We start from the raw sequence: 22281 nt of genomic DNA on the forward strand, positions 1-22281 counted from the left end.
AGCTTGAATTTAAGACCAGCTGGGAGACAGAAGCTAAAATGTCTTCTACTGATGTCCCCAAGTTGTACATGCTGCCTTTTGTAGCATCTGCAGCTGCACTGCACTGCAGCTGGCTCTTGAAATACTCAGCATCTCCTGGAAGTATGCAGCCCTGCAGATTCCTCTCCACTGGAACTGTGAGCTTTATTCAGCCTCAGATATCTGCTTCTTTTCTGCGAATGACTTCCTTAACAGTCCTGGTCGTACGGGGTATATTGTCAGTACATCAAGCAATTTGGAATCAGTAGAGAGGCAAGTCTATTACCTATATTCTGCATCAGTGATAAAAGATAAAAACTTTTTCCTTTTCTCTTGAGGAGAAGAGAACTCTTCCAGGAAGTGTTTTGGAAATCTAATTAAGAGGTTTTGTCTACTTAGTCTAGCCTTGAATCTATCTGAGCCTTCCTTCAAGAGTTTAAGCTCATGATGGCTTAAGCTCCATGACCTTTGGATTAGTACTGAACTATATTCTATGATCTGTATGTTTGTCATTGCTGGGGCTCAAAGTAGAAACTGATAATGCTTGAAACTACCTATAGCTTCCATGGGTTCTCTACAAGTTAATTAATAATTAAATACCCAATTTCAGATAAGGACTTTTTGGTCATAGGGCCATAGAAAGTATAGTGCTATGGGGAAAGAAAAGCAGGAAAGCCAATACTTTTTGGTCAGAGAGCAAATGGATAGGGTCATGAAAAGAAAGTTAAGGCTTGTGTTAATTTAGAATAGTGCCAACTGGTTAAATACAGAGTGTCTTTTTAATAGATTTCACACTGCCTTTAGCTAATTTTGAATTATATTAATGCAATCAGCTCTTTACTAGGACTTACAAGCAATAAAGTCAGCAAGAGTTCCACAGTAACATTTTTTTCCACTGACTTGAGAAATTTACTTCAGGAAAACACAGCTCTTTAAAGGTATTGGTGATTTTCTATAACTAGAGTTTTGTTTCTGCAGAAATTATTGTATTTCTGATATACTCCTAAAATATAGCCTATATCAGCTCTAAATTTGCATATTCAATTGACTGTTATCAGTATGAACATTAGCATTGTGTACCATTGCTTGTGCAAAACTTTAAAAAATTTCTTCTGGATAAAACGTTGCTTTCATGGAACCTAAATTTTTTGAAGTACCTTTCAGTGATCTTGGGCAATCAAGGGCCTAGCTTTATCCTTTTTCTGTAAGAATGCCAGTGCAGAAAGTAGTTTATTGCCATTCTTCAGCACTGCTTCTGTAGTAAGTTAAAAAGAGAGGTTGCATTCCTGGAAATAGTAATGCCGTATACTACAGTAGACTAGGCTTTCTTAGGAAGGCTATTACATTTAATCCTTTTTCACTTGCAATCTCTGACAAAAATAAAGATCCAGATGAGATAAAAGAAACTATCAAGAAGAGATTTTCATTTTAGCATTAGCAATCTCTAGTCAGTAAGCAAAGATGGATCTTGAGACTGTCCTCTGGACCAATGTGGCATTCAGTGAAAAAACAGTTAGCAATTAGAGATAAAATTTCTGAAACAGATATGTTTCTAGAATATCCTTCTTTGACAGATGCTTCACCTTGTCTTGGTCATTGGAAACTGCTATGAATATTGTTTGATAGTTCAGAAGATTATTTTGGCAACAACTGTAACTGAAACAAAGGTAGGCTATTCAAGGTCTTTTCAGCACTGTTGGATTGCATCTATAAGCTAAAATAAATACAGATTATATTTTGAATTAGAAAAGCAGAGAAATTTTTTGCAAAACTTTTAACAACATGGTCAGGAACCAAATGAACACAATAGAACAAAAGAAATGATTCATAATAGTGTTAAAAAAATGAAAGCATATTTAGTTATGCATGAAAAATGGAGGTGGAATATTGCCAAAGGCACTGCTGCAGTTAGCATGGAAGGAAGAAGGATGAAAAGCTGACAGTAAAAAAATAGTGAATGAACAAATAGCATCAATAGATAAACTGGCTGGTAATCCACAGACATCACAGCAAGAGAAAAAAATACTATTTATTTATTTAATGGAGACCCCCATGAAAAATAACATTATTGCATTACCACGTAGGTAATCACTGAAGTGATCTAAACCACAGCTTTAAGTCAAAAATGAATTCTTAGAATCTTTAATTTAATTTGATTTCACTAAGATTTCACCCCAGGAACTTATAGTACAGCCCTACCAATGGTTATTGTATTACTTACATAAGAAACATAAGTAATTTTTCATAAGAAATGTCAAGCTTTGAGTGTCCCAGATATCTTTGAGAAAGGTAGCTCAAGTCATAGGATTAATTCAAGCATTGTAAAGTAATCTCTCATTGGCTTAAGCATTAGTAGCTCAAATATCCTCAGCAATGGTGCACTATGGCCACTTGGCGCAATACAGTGCTCTGAAGACAAGCCTCCCTAGTGCCTCTGCATGTCACCGCAGCGCATTATATGCACATCTGAATTTGCTCCATAAGAACTTCCAAACTTCTCTCAGATTCACAGCAGCATGATACTTCAGGTTCAAAGGAGCATCAAGAGGTCTTTAATCCAACCTCTGGTCCAGAACACTGTCAGCTACGAGATCAGACAAAGTTGCTCAGGCTGTTCCACTCAGGCCTTGAAAACCTCCATGGATGGAAACTGCACAACAAAAGGAAAAAGGTGCTGAGTGCAGAAAAAAAGATTTAAGATACATTTTATCTAAGATTTTTTTTATAAAGTAAGAAAGTAATTTATCAAAATTCTGCTCCATATTTTGTGGTTTGGATAGTTTAATGGTTTTGACTCAGGGTAAGACTGAAAAGTACGATACTTAGATATGTTCAGAGAACATTTTGCATCAATTACATCTCATGAAAAGTAGAAACAAACTGAAAATTCACTAAACACGGGGTATATCTGAAAAATTTTTATTTGACCGTAATACACTAAGTGATATGACAGTAATGATTATCTCATACTTTGTGTTTCATTAATATTCTATCAAAATAATATAATACATATTGGTCATATTATGTTAGATGATTTAGATTGGAAGATACAACTTTGAATATATTGAGCGAGAGCAGCTATATACTTTCTCATAAAAGGACTGGTCAAAAGGAGAACTTCATTTTTACTGTTTAGCTTTTCTGTCAGGATGGAATTCTATATCTGCTATATATATTTTAGGAAACTGCTGTTTACTAAATTTATGGGCTAAAGAGAGTAGTGCTACTTGTATGTCCAGATTTATTGTCATCAGAGCATTACACTATCCAAGGCAAGGAAAATATATGGTTTCTATGCATTAGCAATGCAGTATATTTAGTAATAATATTTCAACATAAATTAGTAAATGAAGCTTCTTGATTTATAGACAATATACTGTCACATTTTTTTCTTGTTCTTTCAAGACACTATGATTAACATGATCTTCATAATAGATGTTGGTCACCTATCATGCATTGGTATTAATTGCTATCATTAATTATATATACAAAGACACCAATATTTGTTCAAAGAATACAAGTAAAATCACTGTGCAAGCCCATTTCTGGAAAGGCAGAAAGAGGCACAAATAAATGTGTGGTTCGAATATTATTCAACCACAAGGATGCCCCAGTTTTACGGAGTCAGATCCCATGGGGATGCCACTTGTTTTACACAGATGATCTCTAGCTGAGCAGGTTACAATTGTGGTGTCCTCTGTAGCAGTGCCTAGGCGCAGTCTTGACTGAAGTCTGAGTTTGCGGTCTAGCTGAACTCACACTACAGGAGTCAGCGTCTACTGTAGCGCCTAAAGACTCTACATGTCATTTTACATGTATCATTTTCATTCACGCTCTGCATAGGCAAGTATATACTTGGCCATGCTAGATGTCTCACAAGCTGTGTTCTTCGTTACTGAAAATTTCTTCCGTTATACCCATAGAAACATACAATGTAGCTTCCTCAGACAAAAAGTTTGGAGGGTGTCTTGTGCCAAGGATCTCTATAGCTCATTTTAACTGCCAATAATTCCTATTCCTATCTTAGAAGAGTTTTCTGTTAACTGAACAGCATTCAAAGGTGTTTTGAGGGATGGATGTAGACATTTTTCAAAAAGGTCTGATTGAGGATTATTTTTCCAAGCTTTCAACTTGGATGAGAGTCTAGGGAAAATAGTCGAACACGGAAAGAAGTCTCAAGAAAAGTGGGGTTATGTTTGTGACTTCACCAAGGATTTGTAATGTCAGTAGACCCTATTGCATTCCTGATGCAGCTCATGTTTACAAGATTCTATTATACTTTTTAATTAGAAGACGTATTTTTAGTCTGAAATTTTTCCCTAACACTGCATTCAGCTGTCAGTGATTTTGCAGTAGCATGTGGTCATGCATCAGAGTTGACTCTGGGTGCCAGGAGGAAACCTTGGGCCATAGGTACTCTGCTATTTCATTATCAGGTCAGTGGCTTTTCATGTCATAACATGCTCTGTTTTTAGACAGAACTTCAGTCTGTCATGCTTGTCACTGCTACTGACACACAGTGCATGAATTTTACCTAATGATTAGCCCAAAATTCCTATCCCCTGAGCAAAGAAAATATATCCTCATTCTTAGGATTCCTTTCCTCATTCAGCTCCATCAACATAAGTCCCTAAGCTATTATATGGTTGTTTATTGTTTGTTAGGATAGGCTTTTATCTTTTTAAGGAAAAACTACCTACCATATTCTATTTCATTATCGGATGAAGTAATTTACATATTTTAGGAAGCACTATCATTTGCATATTGATATATAGGCCAATTATGCCCTCACATGATGTTCTTGCAGCAGATTTTTGGGTTTATATGTTCAGAGTGATCACCATGAGGACAAAGCTATCCTTTAGACCTTTAATTAGTTTATAATTTACTGCTCATTTTACAAGAAAAAAGATTTGGTATCCAGATATGTGCAAGATGCAAAGAAGGCTACATATTTCTAAATATATAATATTTCAATAATAAATTCAGACTAAACTAGGTTTAATATGAGACTTGAACAGAAGCCAGTTCTCCTAGGCATTGCCTAGAAGACAAAACCAGAGTCACTGCATAGCCTTGGTCTACATTTTTCTTGAGAAAATTTGATTTTTTTCTTGCTCTGTACCAAGTGTATATCTTGCCCTTTTGCATTGCCTTAGCTGCTTCTCTGTGCTGGAGGAAGGTGGTTTCACTACTTTCTGTACTGTTCATGCTGTTAAGTGAACAATGATATTAATGACTCATCTTACCCCAGAAAATGAATATGCTATATTATAAGATTGTTAGTAAGAACAGAAGATATCAGGAATATAAATCTAAATTATACCTGGAAAAATGTTCAAACTGGTATTACACAACAATTTAATCATATTTGAAAAAGGGGAGGGGGGAATTTAGCTCATATGAGATAAATGTAGGAAAAATATAGTAATGATGGATTCTACTGCATGTTAATTTAGGAAAATTTTATATGACCAAAACCAATCCCAAACCAGACACCAATTAAATTAAGTGTAGCACAAGCATATCTAAATTTTAATGAAAGGCTTTACATGTTTATTTAGAGAAAAGAAAAAAACATCATAAATATTCCTATAGGAGTCAAAAATGAAAAAAAAAAGAGAAAAAGATTGAATATCATACTAGTACTAACGATAAATCTATGCAGTTAACAAATGGTAAGGGAGAAGATCAGCACTCTGAAGAGCAGTGTGTACAAATTAGATTTTTTGAAACACCTGACAAAGTTCCACATCAGAGATTAATGTCTAAGGCAAACAGTCACAGGAGACAAGAAAAGCTGGCTGGTTGATTGAAGGCAAAACAAAACAATTGTCTGGGGACAGATAAGAAAATGTACCAATAAAGAGGAGCTTTTTATCCTAGAAACAGCAAAGTGTTCATGCCCTTATAAATAAGGTCAGCATAAACTGCTGACAGACCTTTGGCTTTCTGTTATCGATCCCAGGATTCCTCAGGCCCTATATGCATTCCTTCTGTGTAGTAATGTATTTGATTTGAAAGAGTATATTAATTTTCATGAACAAACTCTTTTCCTAAGCTTCCCTTATGTTTACATCTAAAACTACATCCTAGCTGGCAATTGCAGCTCTCCCTTTATCTCTTCCCGCAGTGGGACCACATCATTCTGGACAGCCACCTGCGGAAGGTATTTCTCTTCTTTAATAAATACTGAGTTAACAAGAGACTAACAGATCTTCTTGGACATCTGTTCCCAGTTCATTTGCTCAGTTTAATTTAAACTCTTAAGACTCTACAGGGATTTGTAACATGTCACATGTCATATAGCATACAATATAGGAACTGCATCTGCATGCTGAGAACCTTAAGATCCTGTCACATCATCAGCTTTCTACAGAATCTCTTTGACATATTTGGATATTACACTTGACACTGTTGGAGAGATTATTATTAATATTAATTATTATAATTGTTAATAAGAATAACAATAAAGGTTTATTGGGGTTGCGTCTCAGAACCTGTTGTACCCTACCCACCTTTTGTTAGGTACCACCATCACAAGAGAGGAAATAAACAAGATATATTTCCATCAGACTCAGAATAGAGGAATTGATAGAGCAATTTATAGAGGAATTCTATTTTTGCTGCCATGTAATAGATTAATTTCAAAAGCAACAATCCCAATTTATTCTGCAGCAAATTATAGTACAAAATTCCCCTCTGGATTCTTACACGTCTGGGTCCTATTGGAAATACTTATGGATTAAAAAAAATGTTGATTATTTTTATAATTATTTCTCCAGCAGCTGGGTCTTTGGGTTTTGTTCTCTATGCTATCCTGGCACTGTTCATTGATTCTGTAACACCCTGCTTCAGATCTGAGTATCCTGTGGGATGTAGTGCTCAGCTCCCTGTCACTGAAGGCCTAGGTGGTGTTCATCTGTTCACTTGTTTGTTCTTTCTTTCTGTCTGTCTGTCTGTCTATCTATACTTTTAAGCTCCAATTCCATATCTATTTATTTGGATCAAGGTCTGTCTTTTTATTAGCAGTGAAAAGTCCAAGCAATGTAATTCTGACAACGATCAAGATTATAATTTGCTGAGACAGGTAGTTTTCAGAAGGAGAAAGATGTTTGGCACATTCCCCAAGAAAAACTTGATAAACATTATTGCAGAATGTAAACACTAGAAACACATGCTTGTCAAAAAATTGTGAGAGTTCAGATTCTGATTCCAAAAGTAGGATGAAATTTGCAGTAATTTCAGTGGTTATGGTACTGTCTCCTTGAGGATCATTCAGAAAGAATGAACTATAACAAATTTAGAATGACTAATTGCAAGAAAGCATTGATAAAAAGGGCTGCTTCACATACATCTTTATTAAAGTTATTGGTTCTTAAAATTATGAGGCACTATGAAGAAATCAAAGACAGTTTTTTAAAAAACATTTGCAAGAAACACAAAAGCAAGTGCATATTATGTAAACACTGGAAAGCCTAACATATGGAATAATATAAAGAGAGAAGCGATTAAAGCAATGAAGCAAAAAACATCAGTATGTTCAAAAGACAAGTAGATAAGCACAAAACAAGAGAAGACAAAGCTATCTGAGGGATATGAGGCAATTGAGGAAAGCCAATAGGGATTCAAAGAACATTTTTTGCTTCTCTAACTTTATGTTTATATCTCCCAAACCCTTGGCAATGCAGTGAGTACTTTTTAGGACTGAGTGTTTTTTAATGGTAGCAGCTCTGTGTACTTCTACTGATTTTGTTTAGTTTGTTCTGTTTTGGGTCTGTGCCCATCAGTATAGTCTCCTTGTTTTCTTGTGCACTTCCATCTACGTGAGTCTTTATCAATGTATTGATTTTCTCTTATATTTAGGGATTTCAGCTAACTATTTGTTCTAAATTTGTACAATATGCAGTATGTGGTCCAAGGCTGTGTAGTAATTCCAGTAATAATAATGATAATAATAATAAATAAAATTTAGATGTTCCTTCAAATACTTGCATTTTATTTATGTAACAGGAAACACATTAGATTTTACAAAATGACATCTGACAGATATAGGATATTCTGAGAGATTACATTAACAAACAAGACAGATTTGTTTGTGTTTTCTTGATATGCAGATGCATATAAAAAGGAACATGCATTATTTTTAACAAGAATGTGAAACAGCTATTTCCAAGTAATGAGAATTTGAAAGACAATTCTGTTTTAAATGTCTATATGTGATTCACATTCAGAAGAGCTCAGAATAAACACCAGCTCTTAGACAAACTAATTTATGCAGGAAGTGGGCTGGAAAACTATCCCCATTGTTCTTTTGAATATTACACCAAATTATATTAATTTAATTAAGACCTAAAATCATCTTTATTAATTCATTTATTCTGCCAGTAATGAGGATGATTGAATAGCTTCTTCAGTTCCTAGGCTGAAAGCAATGTGAGATTATGTACTGAATTCAGCTAGTGATCAAGAATCAGCAGGACAAGTTGCTGATACTCTGTTATCTATGCTTGCTTCTGGATGCAGCTAGAGCCAAAAATAAGCTAGATTCTGCTCTCCCTAGGGAACTTTCTCTAAGAAAGGAGGAATACAGACATAATACTTATTTCCAAATATTTACCGCAGTTTCCACACTATTATTCTTCAAGCTAGCCTCATGATTTAAATATCCTTACTCCTTTTCAAAATATCTAGCCTTTGATATGATTTCTAAAGAGAGAATCATGACATATTTGGTCACATATTTTACAAGATTATGAATAAATATTTATATTAATAAAGATAACAGAGACCTTTAAACATATTAAAGGAGGTCAGTTTAATGGCCAAAAGTCAACATACAGTCGACATACAGAGTCCACCTGGAGCAACAAGAAATATTTATTTTTTAGATAGTGTAATTCCAAGAGTAAAAAAGGGAAGACGGGGAACAGTCAGAAGAGTCTAAGAGGATGAGCTATGATGATAACAAACACAGAAAACTGAAAAATAAGTTATTTAAAAAAGGAATGTTATTACAAATCAGAGTCCCTTAAACCCTTTTGTGGTAGTCTTGTTGAATTATATATTTAATTTTTAATGAAGAATTCTGCAATAAATCTGAAGAAGATCATTCTTTGCCTGGTGGAGGATTTTCACTAGTGGAGTCTGTGTACACAGTATTTCACTTCTGCTTCTCCTATAGGTGTTCTCAGGTAGTTTTTTTTGGGGAGGCAAGAAATTTTATTTCCTTTAATATCTCTTTCCCAAAGGAAACCATTGCTGCCTTTCTTTTGCAAGTTATAAGGACAGATTATGGTGACTCCCAAGGCTGTGCATTAGAAAATAACTTTACAGTAACAATTCCAAAGAGTTTATCCCTACCATACAGACCAATATCCTCGTTTCACATAAGTGCCAGTACCTGATGTCTAATTAAAAAGGTAATAAATATGTGTCTGCAAAAGCTTTTCCCGTTTCCAAAAAAAGGAGGGGGAGATATATGTGTACAAATAATTGTATATTCACATATTCGGAAAATAGTACTAGATCTCAAAGTATTGCTTGGTTAACAAAAAAACATACAGAAAAATTCTTAGTATTTCACCATCTCACCTCAACATGATTACATTGCATTTTATAAAATATGCTCTTGTAAATACAAGCCTTGTAAGGCATTTTAAGGTCCTGACCTATTAGACAATGTTCCCTCATTTTAGTACAGTCTAGTTTTTCACTTTCTCTTGCTTTTATCTCATCTACTTGACCTTATCTCTCTAGGAGTAATAGTACTATCGTAATTCAATTGGAATCATTTGAAGTGAAAAACTGCTCATCATTAGTCTTATAGTGACAGGCCTTATTGTAATTAAACTCCAAAGATATGCAACTGTTTATTAAGAGGAATTCTTTTATTGCTTAGCTCACAATTCAAATTTGTCTGTTCTCAAAGACTTTTCTATTTTGGGGTAGTAAGTTGTATATATATATGTATATACATATACTCATATACATATATATATGGTTTAGCTCAGTTGGTTAGAGCGTGGTGCTGCTAACGCCAAGGTCACGGGTTCAATCCCCATATGGGCTACACTGAGGGTTGGACTAGATGATCTCCAGAGGTCCCTTCCAACCTTACCATTCTATGATTCTCTGATATGCATATACATATAGTCAGGCTCTTACACGTATCTGTACAGTAGGAAGAAGCATGTTAAGTGCATGTAAGAAGGTTTAGTTATATCTTCCACTTAAATCAACTTTGAATTTGAAGAGAAATTAGATAACAGCCTTGTGAAATTCACTGCAACAGGAAGATGCCTGTCATGTCTTGATTTGGCTTTTATCAAGGCAGAGTTATCCCTTTTCCAGATTTATTCTAGAGTTTTTTCAAAATACATACATGCTTTTGTCAACTAGACAATTTCCCTTACATTCCAAACTTTAATCTTGAACTCCACTTCCAACACTTTTACTTCCTACCAATAACAAAACTCACATGCATACCACACCCCCAATGCCATTATTATGTCTGCTGTTCCCAGATCTATATTTATTAACTCAGCATTGCAATACTATGCTAAATATGTGTGTTGAGGGACCTGATAGTCTTTGAGTAATCAAAGACTATACAATTAAAACTCCTTAGCAGGGGAAAAGTTGAAGACATATCGAAGTTGTCACTTATGCTGATCCACATAGTCAGGCTTGATATATTAATTTGGGCTCCCCTGGCAGCAGAGTCAGGCTCTAATGTATTGACTATGGCTTGTCTGAGCTCAGGAAAGAAATGGGTTTAAAAATCCATCTCATCTAACTTTAACTGTCTACAATGTCTGATCTAGTCACTAGTGGGCTACCTTTACAATCAGTAGAAGGAAATAGTCATTTTTAGTTCTCACTTGAACTCACCAGTGCTAAAGGAGATATAATACAAACTTTGCCCTAGTCTCCATTGACTATAATGACTAGTTGAATTCCAGTGTGATTAATTTTAAGTATTCCCTCCTGGCCCGTCAGTGTCTATTGCTCTTTGTTGACTGCATAAGGAACTTCTGCTCCTAATGTAAGTGCTTTGATTTGTGCCAAAGTTAAACAATTAAAGTAGCCACATGGTGACCAGAAAAGATAAGTAACTGCAATAGTTTCTTGGACATGAATCTCAATGGAATAACAAACTTTAGGAACAGACAGGAAATTGCTTTCAACTAGAGGGAATTCTTAGAAAACTAACTTTACACAGATTTGCTAGTATCTATAATCAGTGGAATAAATTACTTTCTTCTGATGAGCATTTAGGAGAAGGGGGTTAATGAGCACGTTCTCAGTCACCCCTCTTGATAGGTTAGTTTCATTCTCAAGAAGTTTCTTGTCCTTAAGTCTGTGCACATAAACCAATATTCAACAAATAAAACAAAGAAAAAATACTGACTTCCACTGAACTGTCCTTTAGAAGGATTTTCTCTTTCTCTTTTCTTTGATGATTTTCTCTTTTCTGTAGTACAACTTCAACTACTAACATAAGTATAATGTAAGTGATAACTTAGATATGTTATAGTAATAAGAAGTAAATTGTAATCTGAACTCTTTTCTCAGCCAAAAGAATTCTTATGGCTGATGGTAGCAGCATTTCACCCAGAGATTCCCTTCCAGGGAAACAAAACATAATGGAGTTTAAATGAATTCTATTCATTAGCCTAAAATCTATATTCTTGCATTCACTTTTACCCTTCCTTTTGTTCCATCTTTCAGCCTTCCAGGATTAACCCAGTCTATTCCATTGCTCTCTTTTTCCCCCATTTTCTTTTTTCTTGGGTATTAATTTGTTTTAGCAAGGAGATCATGGTTCTTAAACCTTTTCATAGTAACCACAGTAGTGAATTACATAAGTGAAATAATATGAAAAAAGTTACATGTCAAAAATGTGCTACATTAGCACGTTTCATGTCCCTTTTTTCTTATGTGCCAGTAGTTCTGGTCATCCAGGCTCCTTTCCTGCAATGAGGAGTTTGAGCATATGTAGAAGGTGTTTGGCAGGACAATGGAGGAGCCAGAAGTCAGTGGCATAATATCACTTTGCATAACTGCCATGGTCTATGGTTTGACAGCTCACGCATTTGATATTTGATATTTCCTTGGCAGAAAGCCAGCCTGCATGCCTGCAAGTTTACTAGGAAGTACAGATGCACGCAAGTAACGTGCAGAACCTATTTTTTCAACCTTTGCCCTAAAAATAATTGACATCTAGGATGGAATATTTCAGAACTTTAATATTAGGGCAGGTTTTCATGATGTTGTACAAGAAAACCAATGTCTTCTAATACAGTCTGCATTGTAAAATCCTATTTACAAATTAAATGTTATATGCTTCTCTGGGTCATTTCTTTCTCTCTCATTTGTGCATTTTCCAAGATAACCACTGTGACTGTCATTTCTTTGTCAGCACTGCCACAAGCTGTGGTTTGCCAACACCCTGCAGCTACCCGTTCAATTGATTGTATAATAGCAGTAGGCCATTTCCTGCCACCCTTGGTATCATAGAAAAAGTCAAAGTCAAACACTCGCTTTCTAACATTTGAGTCAGGAGCATGAAGTGAGCATCATATTGAAATAACAAAAGCTACTGAAAAGTGAAATCCCTGCAGAGATGGATTTATGTGACTCTATAGAAAATCAAAGCAAACTTTTTAAAAGCAAACATTAGTTTCTTTCAGAAGGCATCCCAGTTCCACTTACTGAATAAACACTATCTGTTTTGACTGGAGCCAACCACTTATTCCACTTGTTTTAGTGCCCTCTTGATCTGAATAACGAGTTCCCATGTTCTGAGCTTTGAGTCTATTAAGCAGCCTCAGGTGGGCAGATCTCATTTCCGATATAGTAGCATAGTGCAGACCATACATCCTAATCCTGCCCAGTTACTTATACATGGTTCTAGTCTCTGCCTACCATATGACACTGAACTAGAGGAAGCCCTGGCTACTTTATTACAAATTTCAAACTCCATATGGCAATAAATCTGGGAAATACAGGTTTAACAACGGCATTTCTTATGGTTTCACTTATACAATACAAGTGAGTTACAATGGAAAACAACAGAATCCTGCCAGGCATCCCTTCTGAACTTGGCTTGACTGATAAGTTGCTGGAAGAATGTTCTCTTCTCTGTAGAGAAACATCTCTTTCAGATTTGTTTGGTCATACATATGGCCACCTGAGCTGTGTTTGTTAACAGAAGCACAGGCACAACTAATACAGTCAAGGTCCACTGAACCCTTGCATTTAAATGGATACTGTAATCTGTAATTCACTTCCCTTCCTTTCCCGTGCCATTCCTGTACCTTCCCATCCTTTTCTCCTCCCTTCCCTTTACCCTCCCTTCCCGTTCTCCTCCCTTCCTTCCTCCCTGCCTTGCTTCCTTCTCTGTGTCTTCATGCATTATCTTAAAAGAAGGTATAAAAATGAGTTTTGCCTTGGTAAAGTATATATTGAATATAATTCTGGCATTTATGAAAAAGTTATTTTTTTTCCTGTGATAAACAGCTTTGTTGAGAAACAATACAAATACAGGACATACCCAAAATGGAAATGGTTTAACCAAAAGTACTTTGAATATAAAAACTGGAAAGTGAATAGACTAGAACATTTTAAGATCTACATTTGTTGTTTTTTATGACATTCATTGAATCTTCAAAGAAAAAGCAGGGCTGCATCTAGAGAGTAGTAATGGTTACAAATTACATTTCAACCTAATCAGCCAAGTAATGGCTTTGATGGTGGGCTTAATCTTTTTCTTTACCTTCATACCAGATCAATAGAATCACTAACCTAAATCCTACTACTGTGACTATTTGAATAGCTTACACAAAATAAGAAAGGGCATGAGCCAGATCTAAATACTATTCTTGCTAATTCAGAGCAATTTACATCAAATGTCAGACTCATTCAAAATAAACTTCAGGGATAAGTTTTGATGACTAAATGAAATGAGATTTGTGTTTAGTGTGGCAATAGGTATAGTTCTTTGGTTATCTGTCTGCCAACCCATGGAATCCAGAGCAGGGGAGGATTTCTAATTTCTCAAGAGGATGCTCTACTTAGCTAGTCTGAATATACCTAATGCATCTGGCCAATTAGACAAAATTAGACAATATAGGTGGATAAATGCCTAGTTTATCAGCTGCAGTTATCTTCCATATGTTCCATATTCAGAGGATCAACAAGCTTCTATAAATGCTCAGAAGCAAATGGTTTTGGTCACAGAACTTTGTTCAAAACATGGAGTTTTTGGACTGAAGATATTTTTTGCGTCATGCAGCAGCTAAGTGGACATTTTGAACGTCTCAATTCTTAATTTTAAGACTCAAAGTAGAAATTTGATGGCTCTCAGATGCATAAGTCATCTAATGGCCATAGTGTTTAATGATATAAGAAAACAAATCCTATAGCTCATACTACTACTCTAGTAAGAGAATTCCAAGCATGTGAAAAATCTGATGTAAGTTTCTTGATCTTCCTTGTATTTTTGCTCTTTTTTCTCACATGTAGATATAGTTTGATATGATCTGTATCATTCCTAACAGAAGACCATAGATGTGTGTGGGAAGTGTCTGGCAAATCTAATGAGTCACTATATCACCAACAACACCCTGGAGGGACCTGAACTTGGGGTGCGGTCCGGCCATGCTCAGACCTCACCTGGGGGCATCCAGAAGAGAGCAGCCCATGGGAAGGAATCAGTGAACCGATTCTTCAGCCAGGCTTTTGGACATCTGGAAATTCAGGACAAATAGCCAATATTTTTTCTAGCAAGACAGGACTTTGGTGTAGTTGAAGGAATCTAGGGGACAGGGTGCCTCCTCAGCAAGTTTGCTGATGATACCAACCTGGGAGGAGTGCCTGATACACCAGAGGGCTGTGCTGCCATTCAGAGACCTGGACAGGCTGGAGAGTTGGGCAGAGAGGAACCTCATGAGGTTCAACAAGGGCAAGTGCAGAGTCCTGCACCTAGGGAAAAAAAAATCCATGAACCAGTACAAACTGGGTGCTGACCTGCTGGAGAGCAGCTCTGCAGAAAAGGACCTAGGAGTGCTGGTGGATGACAAGTTGACCATGAGCCAGCCATGTGCCCTTGTGGCCAAAAAAGCCAATGGTATCCTGGGGTGCCTTAGGAAGAGTGTTACCAGCAGGTCGAGGGAGGTGATCCTGACCCTCTACTCAGCCCTGGAGAGGCCTCATCTTGAGTACTGTGTCCAGTTCTGGGCTCCCCAGGACAAGAGAGACATGGAGCTACTGGAGAGAGTCCAGCGTAGGGCTACAAAGATGATCAGAGGGCTGGAGCACCTGCCCTACGAGGAAAGGCTGCGAGAGCTGGGCCTCTTCAGCCTGGGGAAGAGAAGACTGAGGGGGGATCTGATCAATGTGTACCAGAACCTGAAGGACGTGGCCAAGCTCTTTTCAGTTGTCCCATGTGACAGGACCAGAGGCAATGGTTAAAAAATGAACCACAGGAAATTCCACCTGAACGTGAGGGGGAATTTCTTCACTGTGAGAGTGACGGAGCACTGGAACAGGTTGCCCAGAGACGTTGTGGAGTCTCCTTCTCTGGAGATCTTCAAGGCCCACTTGGATGCAACCCTGTCTAACCTGCTCTAGGTGACCCTGCTGATCAGGGAGGTTGGACTAGATGCTCTCCAGAGGTCCCTTACTGATTCTATGATTCTATGAATCACAAATGTATATCCTGTAAAGACAATTGACTTTAAATGTCTAAAGCTTTAAATGGAAATGTAAGCCATTTTCCCTAGTCTTATTTTATATTCAGTGGAGAGAAATGGTATAATTTTTCTAATCTATCTTAGATACACACCTGAAAGACTCAGAGATGGAGTCATTAAAGGAATTAAGTGTCACAGTACCTGCGTCTCAGGTTGCACATTAAATTTCTCTTAATATTAATCATTAACAACAACAACAACAACCAGCAACAAACAAACAAGTAAAACCCAAAATTCACAGTGAATAGAAGTGAAAAAAAGAAAAAAAAGAGAGAGAGAAAGGTGAATTTGAAGCTGCTCTTCTGAAGAAAGTTTAGAATTTAACTTACCACATACTTCATAAATTAATGGCTATATACTTTGGTTATTGTCTGAAGGTGAGAACTACCAACTTACACTTCTATTTTGTAATAATGTGTTTTAAAAAGAGTGTGGACATAACTACACTTTGTAACAGCTCTTCTGATAGTGTGGGTTTCATATTTTGTGAGAATATTTATCAGATCTGGACCCTCTCTGGATTGCTTCAGATCGAGAGTTTGAACAGTGCACAGGCAGAAGAGAGGTGTTTATTCAAAGTAAGTCAATTTTTCATCATGCTCAAATGTAGAACTCTGAAGCCTTAAGTTAATATTGTGAGTAGGCTAAACAAGGATTTGCCTATTGCAAATCAGTGATCCTGAGATAGAAGTCTGCTAAGTAGTAGGGTAACAGTTTCAAACTAAAACACTTTTGTCCTTACTTCAGTGACCCAGGCTTCAGAATGTGTAGACCTCAGTTACCGTTCATCGGAATCCAGCAAAGGTTGGATCCAATCCTAACACATAAAAAGCCGAGAATAAGATAGCTCTACTTATTTTAGCATATGAACAAATAATGAGCACATTGCTCATGATTTCTGCAATGCCTAGAACAGTTTAAAAGGTAGTATGTACTTTACATTTTTATTTTCTAAATAACTATTCCCTAAATTTAAATATATCAAAAGAATTATGTTCAGTAGAACTAGATGATGCATTATTATCAAATCAATCATTTTAATTTATTCTAATTGTAAAAAAAAATCTATATAAGCAATTTAGATTTCACATAATCTCTCGTGAAAGATAATTTCATTCTGAATAGCTAATTTTTGGTAAATCATTCTCAACAGCCAAAGTATTTCATAGTCATTGCAATCAAGTCATGTATCTCTTGACATTATTTTATGTACAATTGCCAACTTGACAGCTCTATTCATCTCTGACAATTTTTGAGTGCCTCAGAATAATTTAGAAGAAATAATATTGTGTACCGTGTGTCGTCAGCCTACTGTTATAACAGAAGTTATTGTCAGTGTTAACACTCTTCAATATTTAGAGGCTACTTACTTACTTCCTCTCAGTCCTGAACTATGTGGCTAAATCTGTGATTCATCTAAATTATTTTATATTATTGTGACACTGAATGTCAGAAGCTAAAACCTATGTAGTAGAGAAAGCTTTAAAAAAATCTGCAGCCATGGATCAAGTTTTTAAAAATCATTCTAAGATGTGTCCTACACTGAATGAATTAGATCTCACTAGCACAGTATTCTAAGCACAGAATTTGTACTGGTATATAAAATGTGCATAAAATTGTCTACTCAACTTTTATGTTCAAATAATTTTTTAGTCTTAAGACTAAACACTTCTTTGTTTGTGAAAACTTATGAGTAGAAACGCTTAAGCTTTCTATCTTTACCCATACAGATAATTCCATTTAAATCAAGGGCAATAATGTGTTATGAATCAACACAGTGTTGTGACCTGAAGATCTTAATAGAACTTTAAAAGATATAGTATGATTCCTCGTATCTAAATACATCTGGACATCAATATCTTTTGCACGCCAGCAGATAGACTGATCTGAAAACTAAGGAATTCCATTTTAGAAGACATGCTTGTCATTATCAGATGTTTTACCTCCAATGTAGGGTAAAAAACTAAAATATGTAGAAAGTTCTCAAAGAGATATTAAGGAAAATGAAGAGAATTTGGCCTCCAAAACTGCATCCAAGCACTGAGGACAGTCACTTTGAAGTGGTAGACCCAGGCTTAGCTTCAATGTGAGAGATTTAAACCTAGGCCTCCTAAGTTTCCCTGACCACGGAGCTAGGTGCATCTCCATGCATCAGGATTTGATTGGAATTCTATCTTGCATCTGAAAAAAAAATCTTCTTATGAAACTTTTATTGAAACAAGATACATTCCCGTGAAAAGCTTTTGATTTCAGCAAGTCAATGTTTTCTGATGAAAAATGTTTTATCAAAATTATTTTCACCAGGTCTTCCTGAAAGATACAAGAATACAACTTGTTATGACATTATTTAAAAGATATCTACGCTTTTGTTTCCCGTTTGGCATCAGAATCACCTTTAAAAAATGTTTAAGATTCTACAACATCGGAAAGGTATCAAAGTTTCCGAGAATGACATTTTAGTTTACGGGAAATTTCATAAAGGATGTTATCTAAGTTTAAAAGTAGTTTAGAAAGAAGATAAGGTGGCTGAATTGCAATTAAACTAAAGGAAATGTATGCTGTGACAGGCTCAGCTCTTGCCATATTAAGCCTGTAATGGCTTTGCAATTAGGTGAAAGTCTAATGATTCAAAAGCTATCATCTCCTGAAATTATATTGGAACTAAAACTAACAAGACAAAAAGAATACTGTGTAGGGAAGCTTCATCCAGTAACACAGTTAATCATAAGGCAGGAAAAATCACCTCTGAAGATATCATTGAAATGCTCTGCCTAAAAAAATTCCTCTTCCTCCAATTTATATCACCTTGGAAGTTTGAAGAACATCCAAATCAGCTGAAACCTGTACAATTTTGGTACATCAAAACTTCCCAGAATAGCATTTAAAAATATATAAGATTTTTACTCATCTCATTCTCAAATGTCAATGTTTCTTATGTTCTGTTTAAAATATTGTATAGATCTGACATAAAGCATAAATATTTTTGTGTGTGAGAGGGGTTTCTGGTTATGGAGGCTTTGGGACAGGATAATTCTGTAGTATTTTGAGCAATACAGAGATGACTGAATGTTGGTGGTATGTGAATACCAGGAACAAAGACTAAGTATGTTCAAAAGAGAGCCTATGGACATACAGACATTCACGACTTGAAGGAATTTCGTGTTTGGGATGTACATCCAGATAAGTAAATAGACACAATTGACGTACTTCCTGTCTACCAAAGATGGCCCTCACAGCTGATGAAATTTAAAAATCCAGTAGGGAATACGCATCTAGGAAGTCCTCAGTGATGAGGGCTGGCAACTTGTGAAGGAATCCTACTGATTGTCTTAATTTATGGTGATAGAGACATGTTTTTAGGTTCCATTCTTACTGTCCTGCTAACTACAGCACAGGAATAAAAGTGAACCATAAAATATTCACTAGTGATGTTGTAAACCAATATATTGTTTTTACATTTTAAGACAAAGTCAGTTCAATTACTTTTAAAATTTTGAGCACTGTTTTTTCAGTCCAGTAACTAAAATACGATTAACAAACTATGTGGCTCACTCTGTTCTAAACAGAAAGCTGTTCTATTCATTTGGAGATAATACTACAGTTATTGGCATGATGGAGTTCTATAAGGGAGCAACAAAGGGTTGTCTTGAAAAGACAGGCAAAATCAATATTTGTAGCCTGGGGCAGGAGCTAGCCAGTCTGTGTGCTGGTGTGACCAGCAGGAGACAGAACCAAGTTGCTCTAGGCACAGAAGCATTTCCGACATTGATCAACCAGCTAAAGTTCTAATGAGCTGAAAACTTTGGGGAAATATCACTTATTACAGCATTGTGCATCAAATGTGTCTACAGCAGGTTAACATGAACAACTGAGACATACTATCCTACTTCCACTGCTGTAACTGTTATGACAGGACTACATTCAATAGGGTTCAACACGATATGGAAGTAAAGATTTTGATAAGATAATGTTGTTTATTCATGTAAATAGTTTATATACAGTGGTACCAGCTATAAACACTGCAAGTTACTCACTTCTAATAAAACAATATTACTTCATTAGGAGTGTAATAGGGAATCTCAAAGGCAGTGAAGAAGAATTTAACTTCTCATTTTATGAAACTTACAGATTTTGAAGGGTAGAAAATGAAGGAGCAGTAGTAGGTATTACAGAACTGATTTTATGTAAGACAATTAGCATTTGCAGTAACCTCACTTTCCTAATTAAGTGTCTCTGTTAATTAAAGGGAAAGAAATTGGTTTGAGAAGGACAAAGAAGTGTGTAAGTCTGAAGTAAGGTAGAGTTCAGAGTGAATAAGTGTCTTAATTGTTACATTTCTTTGATCTTGTCAGAACACATGTTGTTGTGAATACTATTTTTTTTTCCTTTTTTTGGTTAACGAAATCTTTCCTAGATCTAACTAGCCAGAAAAAAAATTAGCTTTGTGTAGGTTGGAAACTGATTCAATGTCAGAGAGTCAATTCCATGGGTTATCTCATAATATGCAATGGGATATCCAGTTTGTCAGGACTGTTACATACTTAAACTAGGCACTATCCAATTCACAGGCAAAACATGGAAGGTAAGTCCAACTAAATCAAAATTTCCTGATATAAATCTTCAGTGGCCTGTCTTTTTCATAATTAAGTACATTACACAGTCATTGTTCAAACTGCAGAAACAATCCTGCGATTAGACAAGATTGGTCTCGTCTCAAGGTGAGTATCCACATAACTATATTAGAGTCAGTTTCACTTTTATACTTTCTCCTTCTGCCCTGTAAGCCTTGATTTATTATACATACAGTGACACTGCTTCACCAAAGGGATTGCGAGTGCTCCATTATAGAACTATTGATTGATGCAGATTTGCCTAAGGCAAGGAAGAGAGCTGAACGGAGTTCCCGTACATCCCCAGCAAATGTTTTAATGACTAGAATGTATTGAGGACATCGTGTTGCATCTGTCCAGCCACCACCACTTCATATTCTTCTCTAACCACAACACTTCATTAGAAGGAAGGATTACGGGTGACTGACTTCAAGAATAGTATCTGGGATAGAAACCCAAGTGAAAACTGCTTTTGTCCTAATGAGAGAATATGATTTGCCTTGTCCTTAGTGTTTTGTAGTGGCTATCTACTAGCTATTTATTAAGCTGCATCCATTGACTTCATGTTTATACCCTACACTGAAGTACTCAGCCCTCACCAGGCCATCTGAAAGGATGAATGTTACTCAAAATCTTAGAGGCTACTCTGTAACCAAATATCTTAAAAAGAGGCATGGTAATACCTAATTTGTAACACTCAAATCATTTTCTTGATTTAGTATTGTTTGCTTACTTTTTAAAGAATGGTTGAGGTTGGTAGAAATGGAGATTGCCTAGTCAGCCCTCCTGCTCAAAGTGAATTTGACTAGAATAGTTGCTCAGAACCTTTTGCAGCTGAGCTTTGAATATCTCCAAGGATGGAGACTCCATAACCTCTCCTGGGTAACCTGTATGACCACCCCCACAGTTAAAAAAAAAAATCTTATATTTAAGTGGGATTTCTTGTATGTCAGTTTGAGCCCATTGCCTCTTGACCTTTCACTGGGCACCACTGAGAGCAGTCCAGTTCCATCTTCTTTACTCCCTCCCATCAGGTATTTACACATATTGATAAGATCCCCCTGAGCCCTCTCTTCTCCAGGCTAAACAACCACAGGTCTCTCAGCCTCTCCTACAACAGATGCTCCAATCCTTAATCTTCCTCCTGGCCTTTCACCAGACTCTCTCTGATACATCCATGTCTTTCTTGTATTGAAGAAATAGATGGATATATGTGTCTTGTACTCTCTCAGTCTTTCTTAGGAGTCCAACACTGCACACAGATGTGGTCTCACTAATGCTGAGACAATGAATCACCTCGCTCAACCTGCTGACCATGCTCTGCTTAATACAGTCCAGGAGGCTATTGGCTTTCTTTGCTACAAAGTCACATTCCTGGTTCATGTTCAAGCTGGTGTCAACAAGGACACCAATGTTTCTGCAAATCTTCTTTCCAGATGGTTGTACTTAAACTTGCATTGGTGCATGGGGTTATTCTCCCCAGTTGCAAGACTTTATATTTCCTTTTGCTGAACTCTGTGAGCTTAGTGTTCCCTCAGTGAAAGACGTTTTATTCAAAGCTATCCTTCAGCATGGATATAATTTTGCAAGATGTACATGACACTGGCACCTTCAGAAAAAAATTGATGTACTGCCTTATGAAAAAATAGCACCTCTATAATCAGAACCCTTGTTCCCCTCTACGACCGCCCCCATCAACAAACAAACAAACAAACAAGAAACAAAACCCGAAGGAAACAAAACAATTTTACCAATAAATTATCATGTAATTCTGTAATCCCATTTTTGGAGCTTTCTAAAGAAAATGTAATTGCTCCTATTTATAATTTGTTGTTGTCTTTTCTACCTTCTAATATCCTTTCTTCTTCTATCCTTTACATCTAAAATGCTATTTT

This window comes from Rhea pennata, chromosome 1, assembly GCF_028389875.1.
Source record: "Rhea pennata isolate bPtePen1 chromosome 1, bPtePen1.pri, whole genome shotgun sequence".
Taxonomy (NCBI): domain Eukaryota; kingdom Metazoa; phylum Chordata; class Aves; order Rheiformes; family Rheidae; genus Rhea; species Rhea pennata.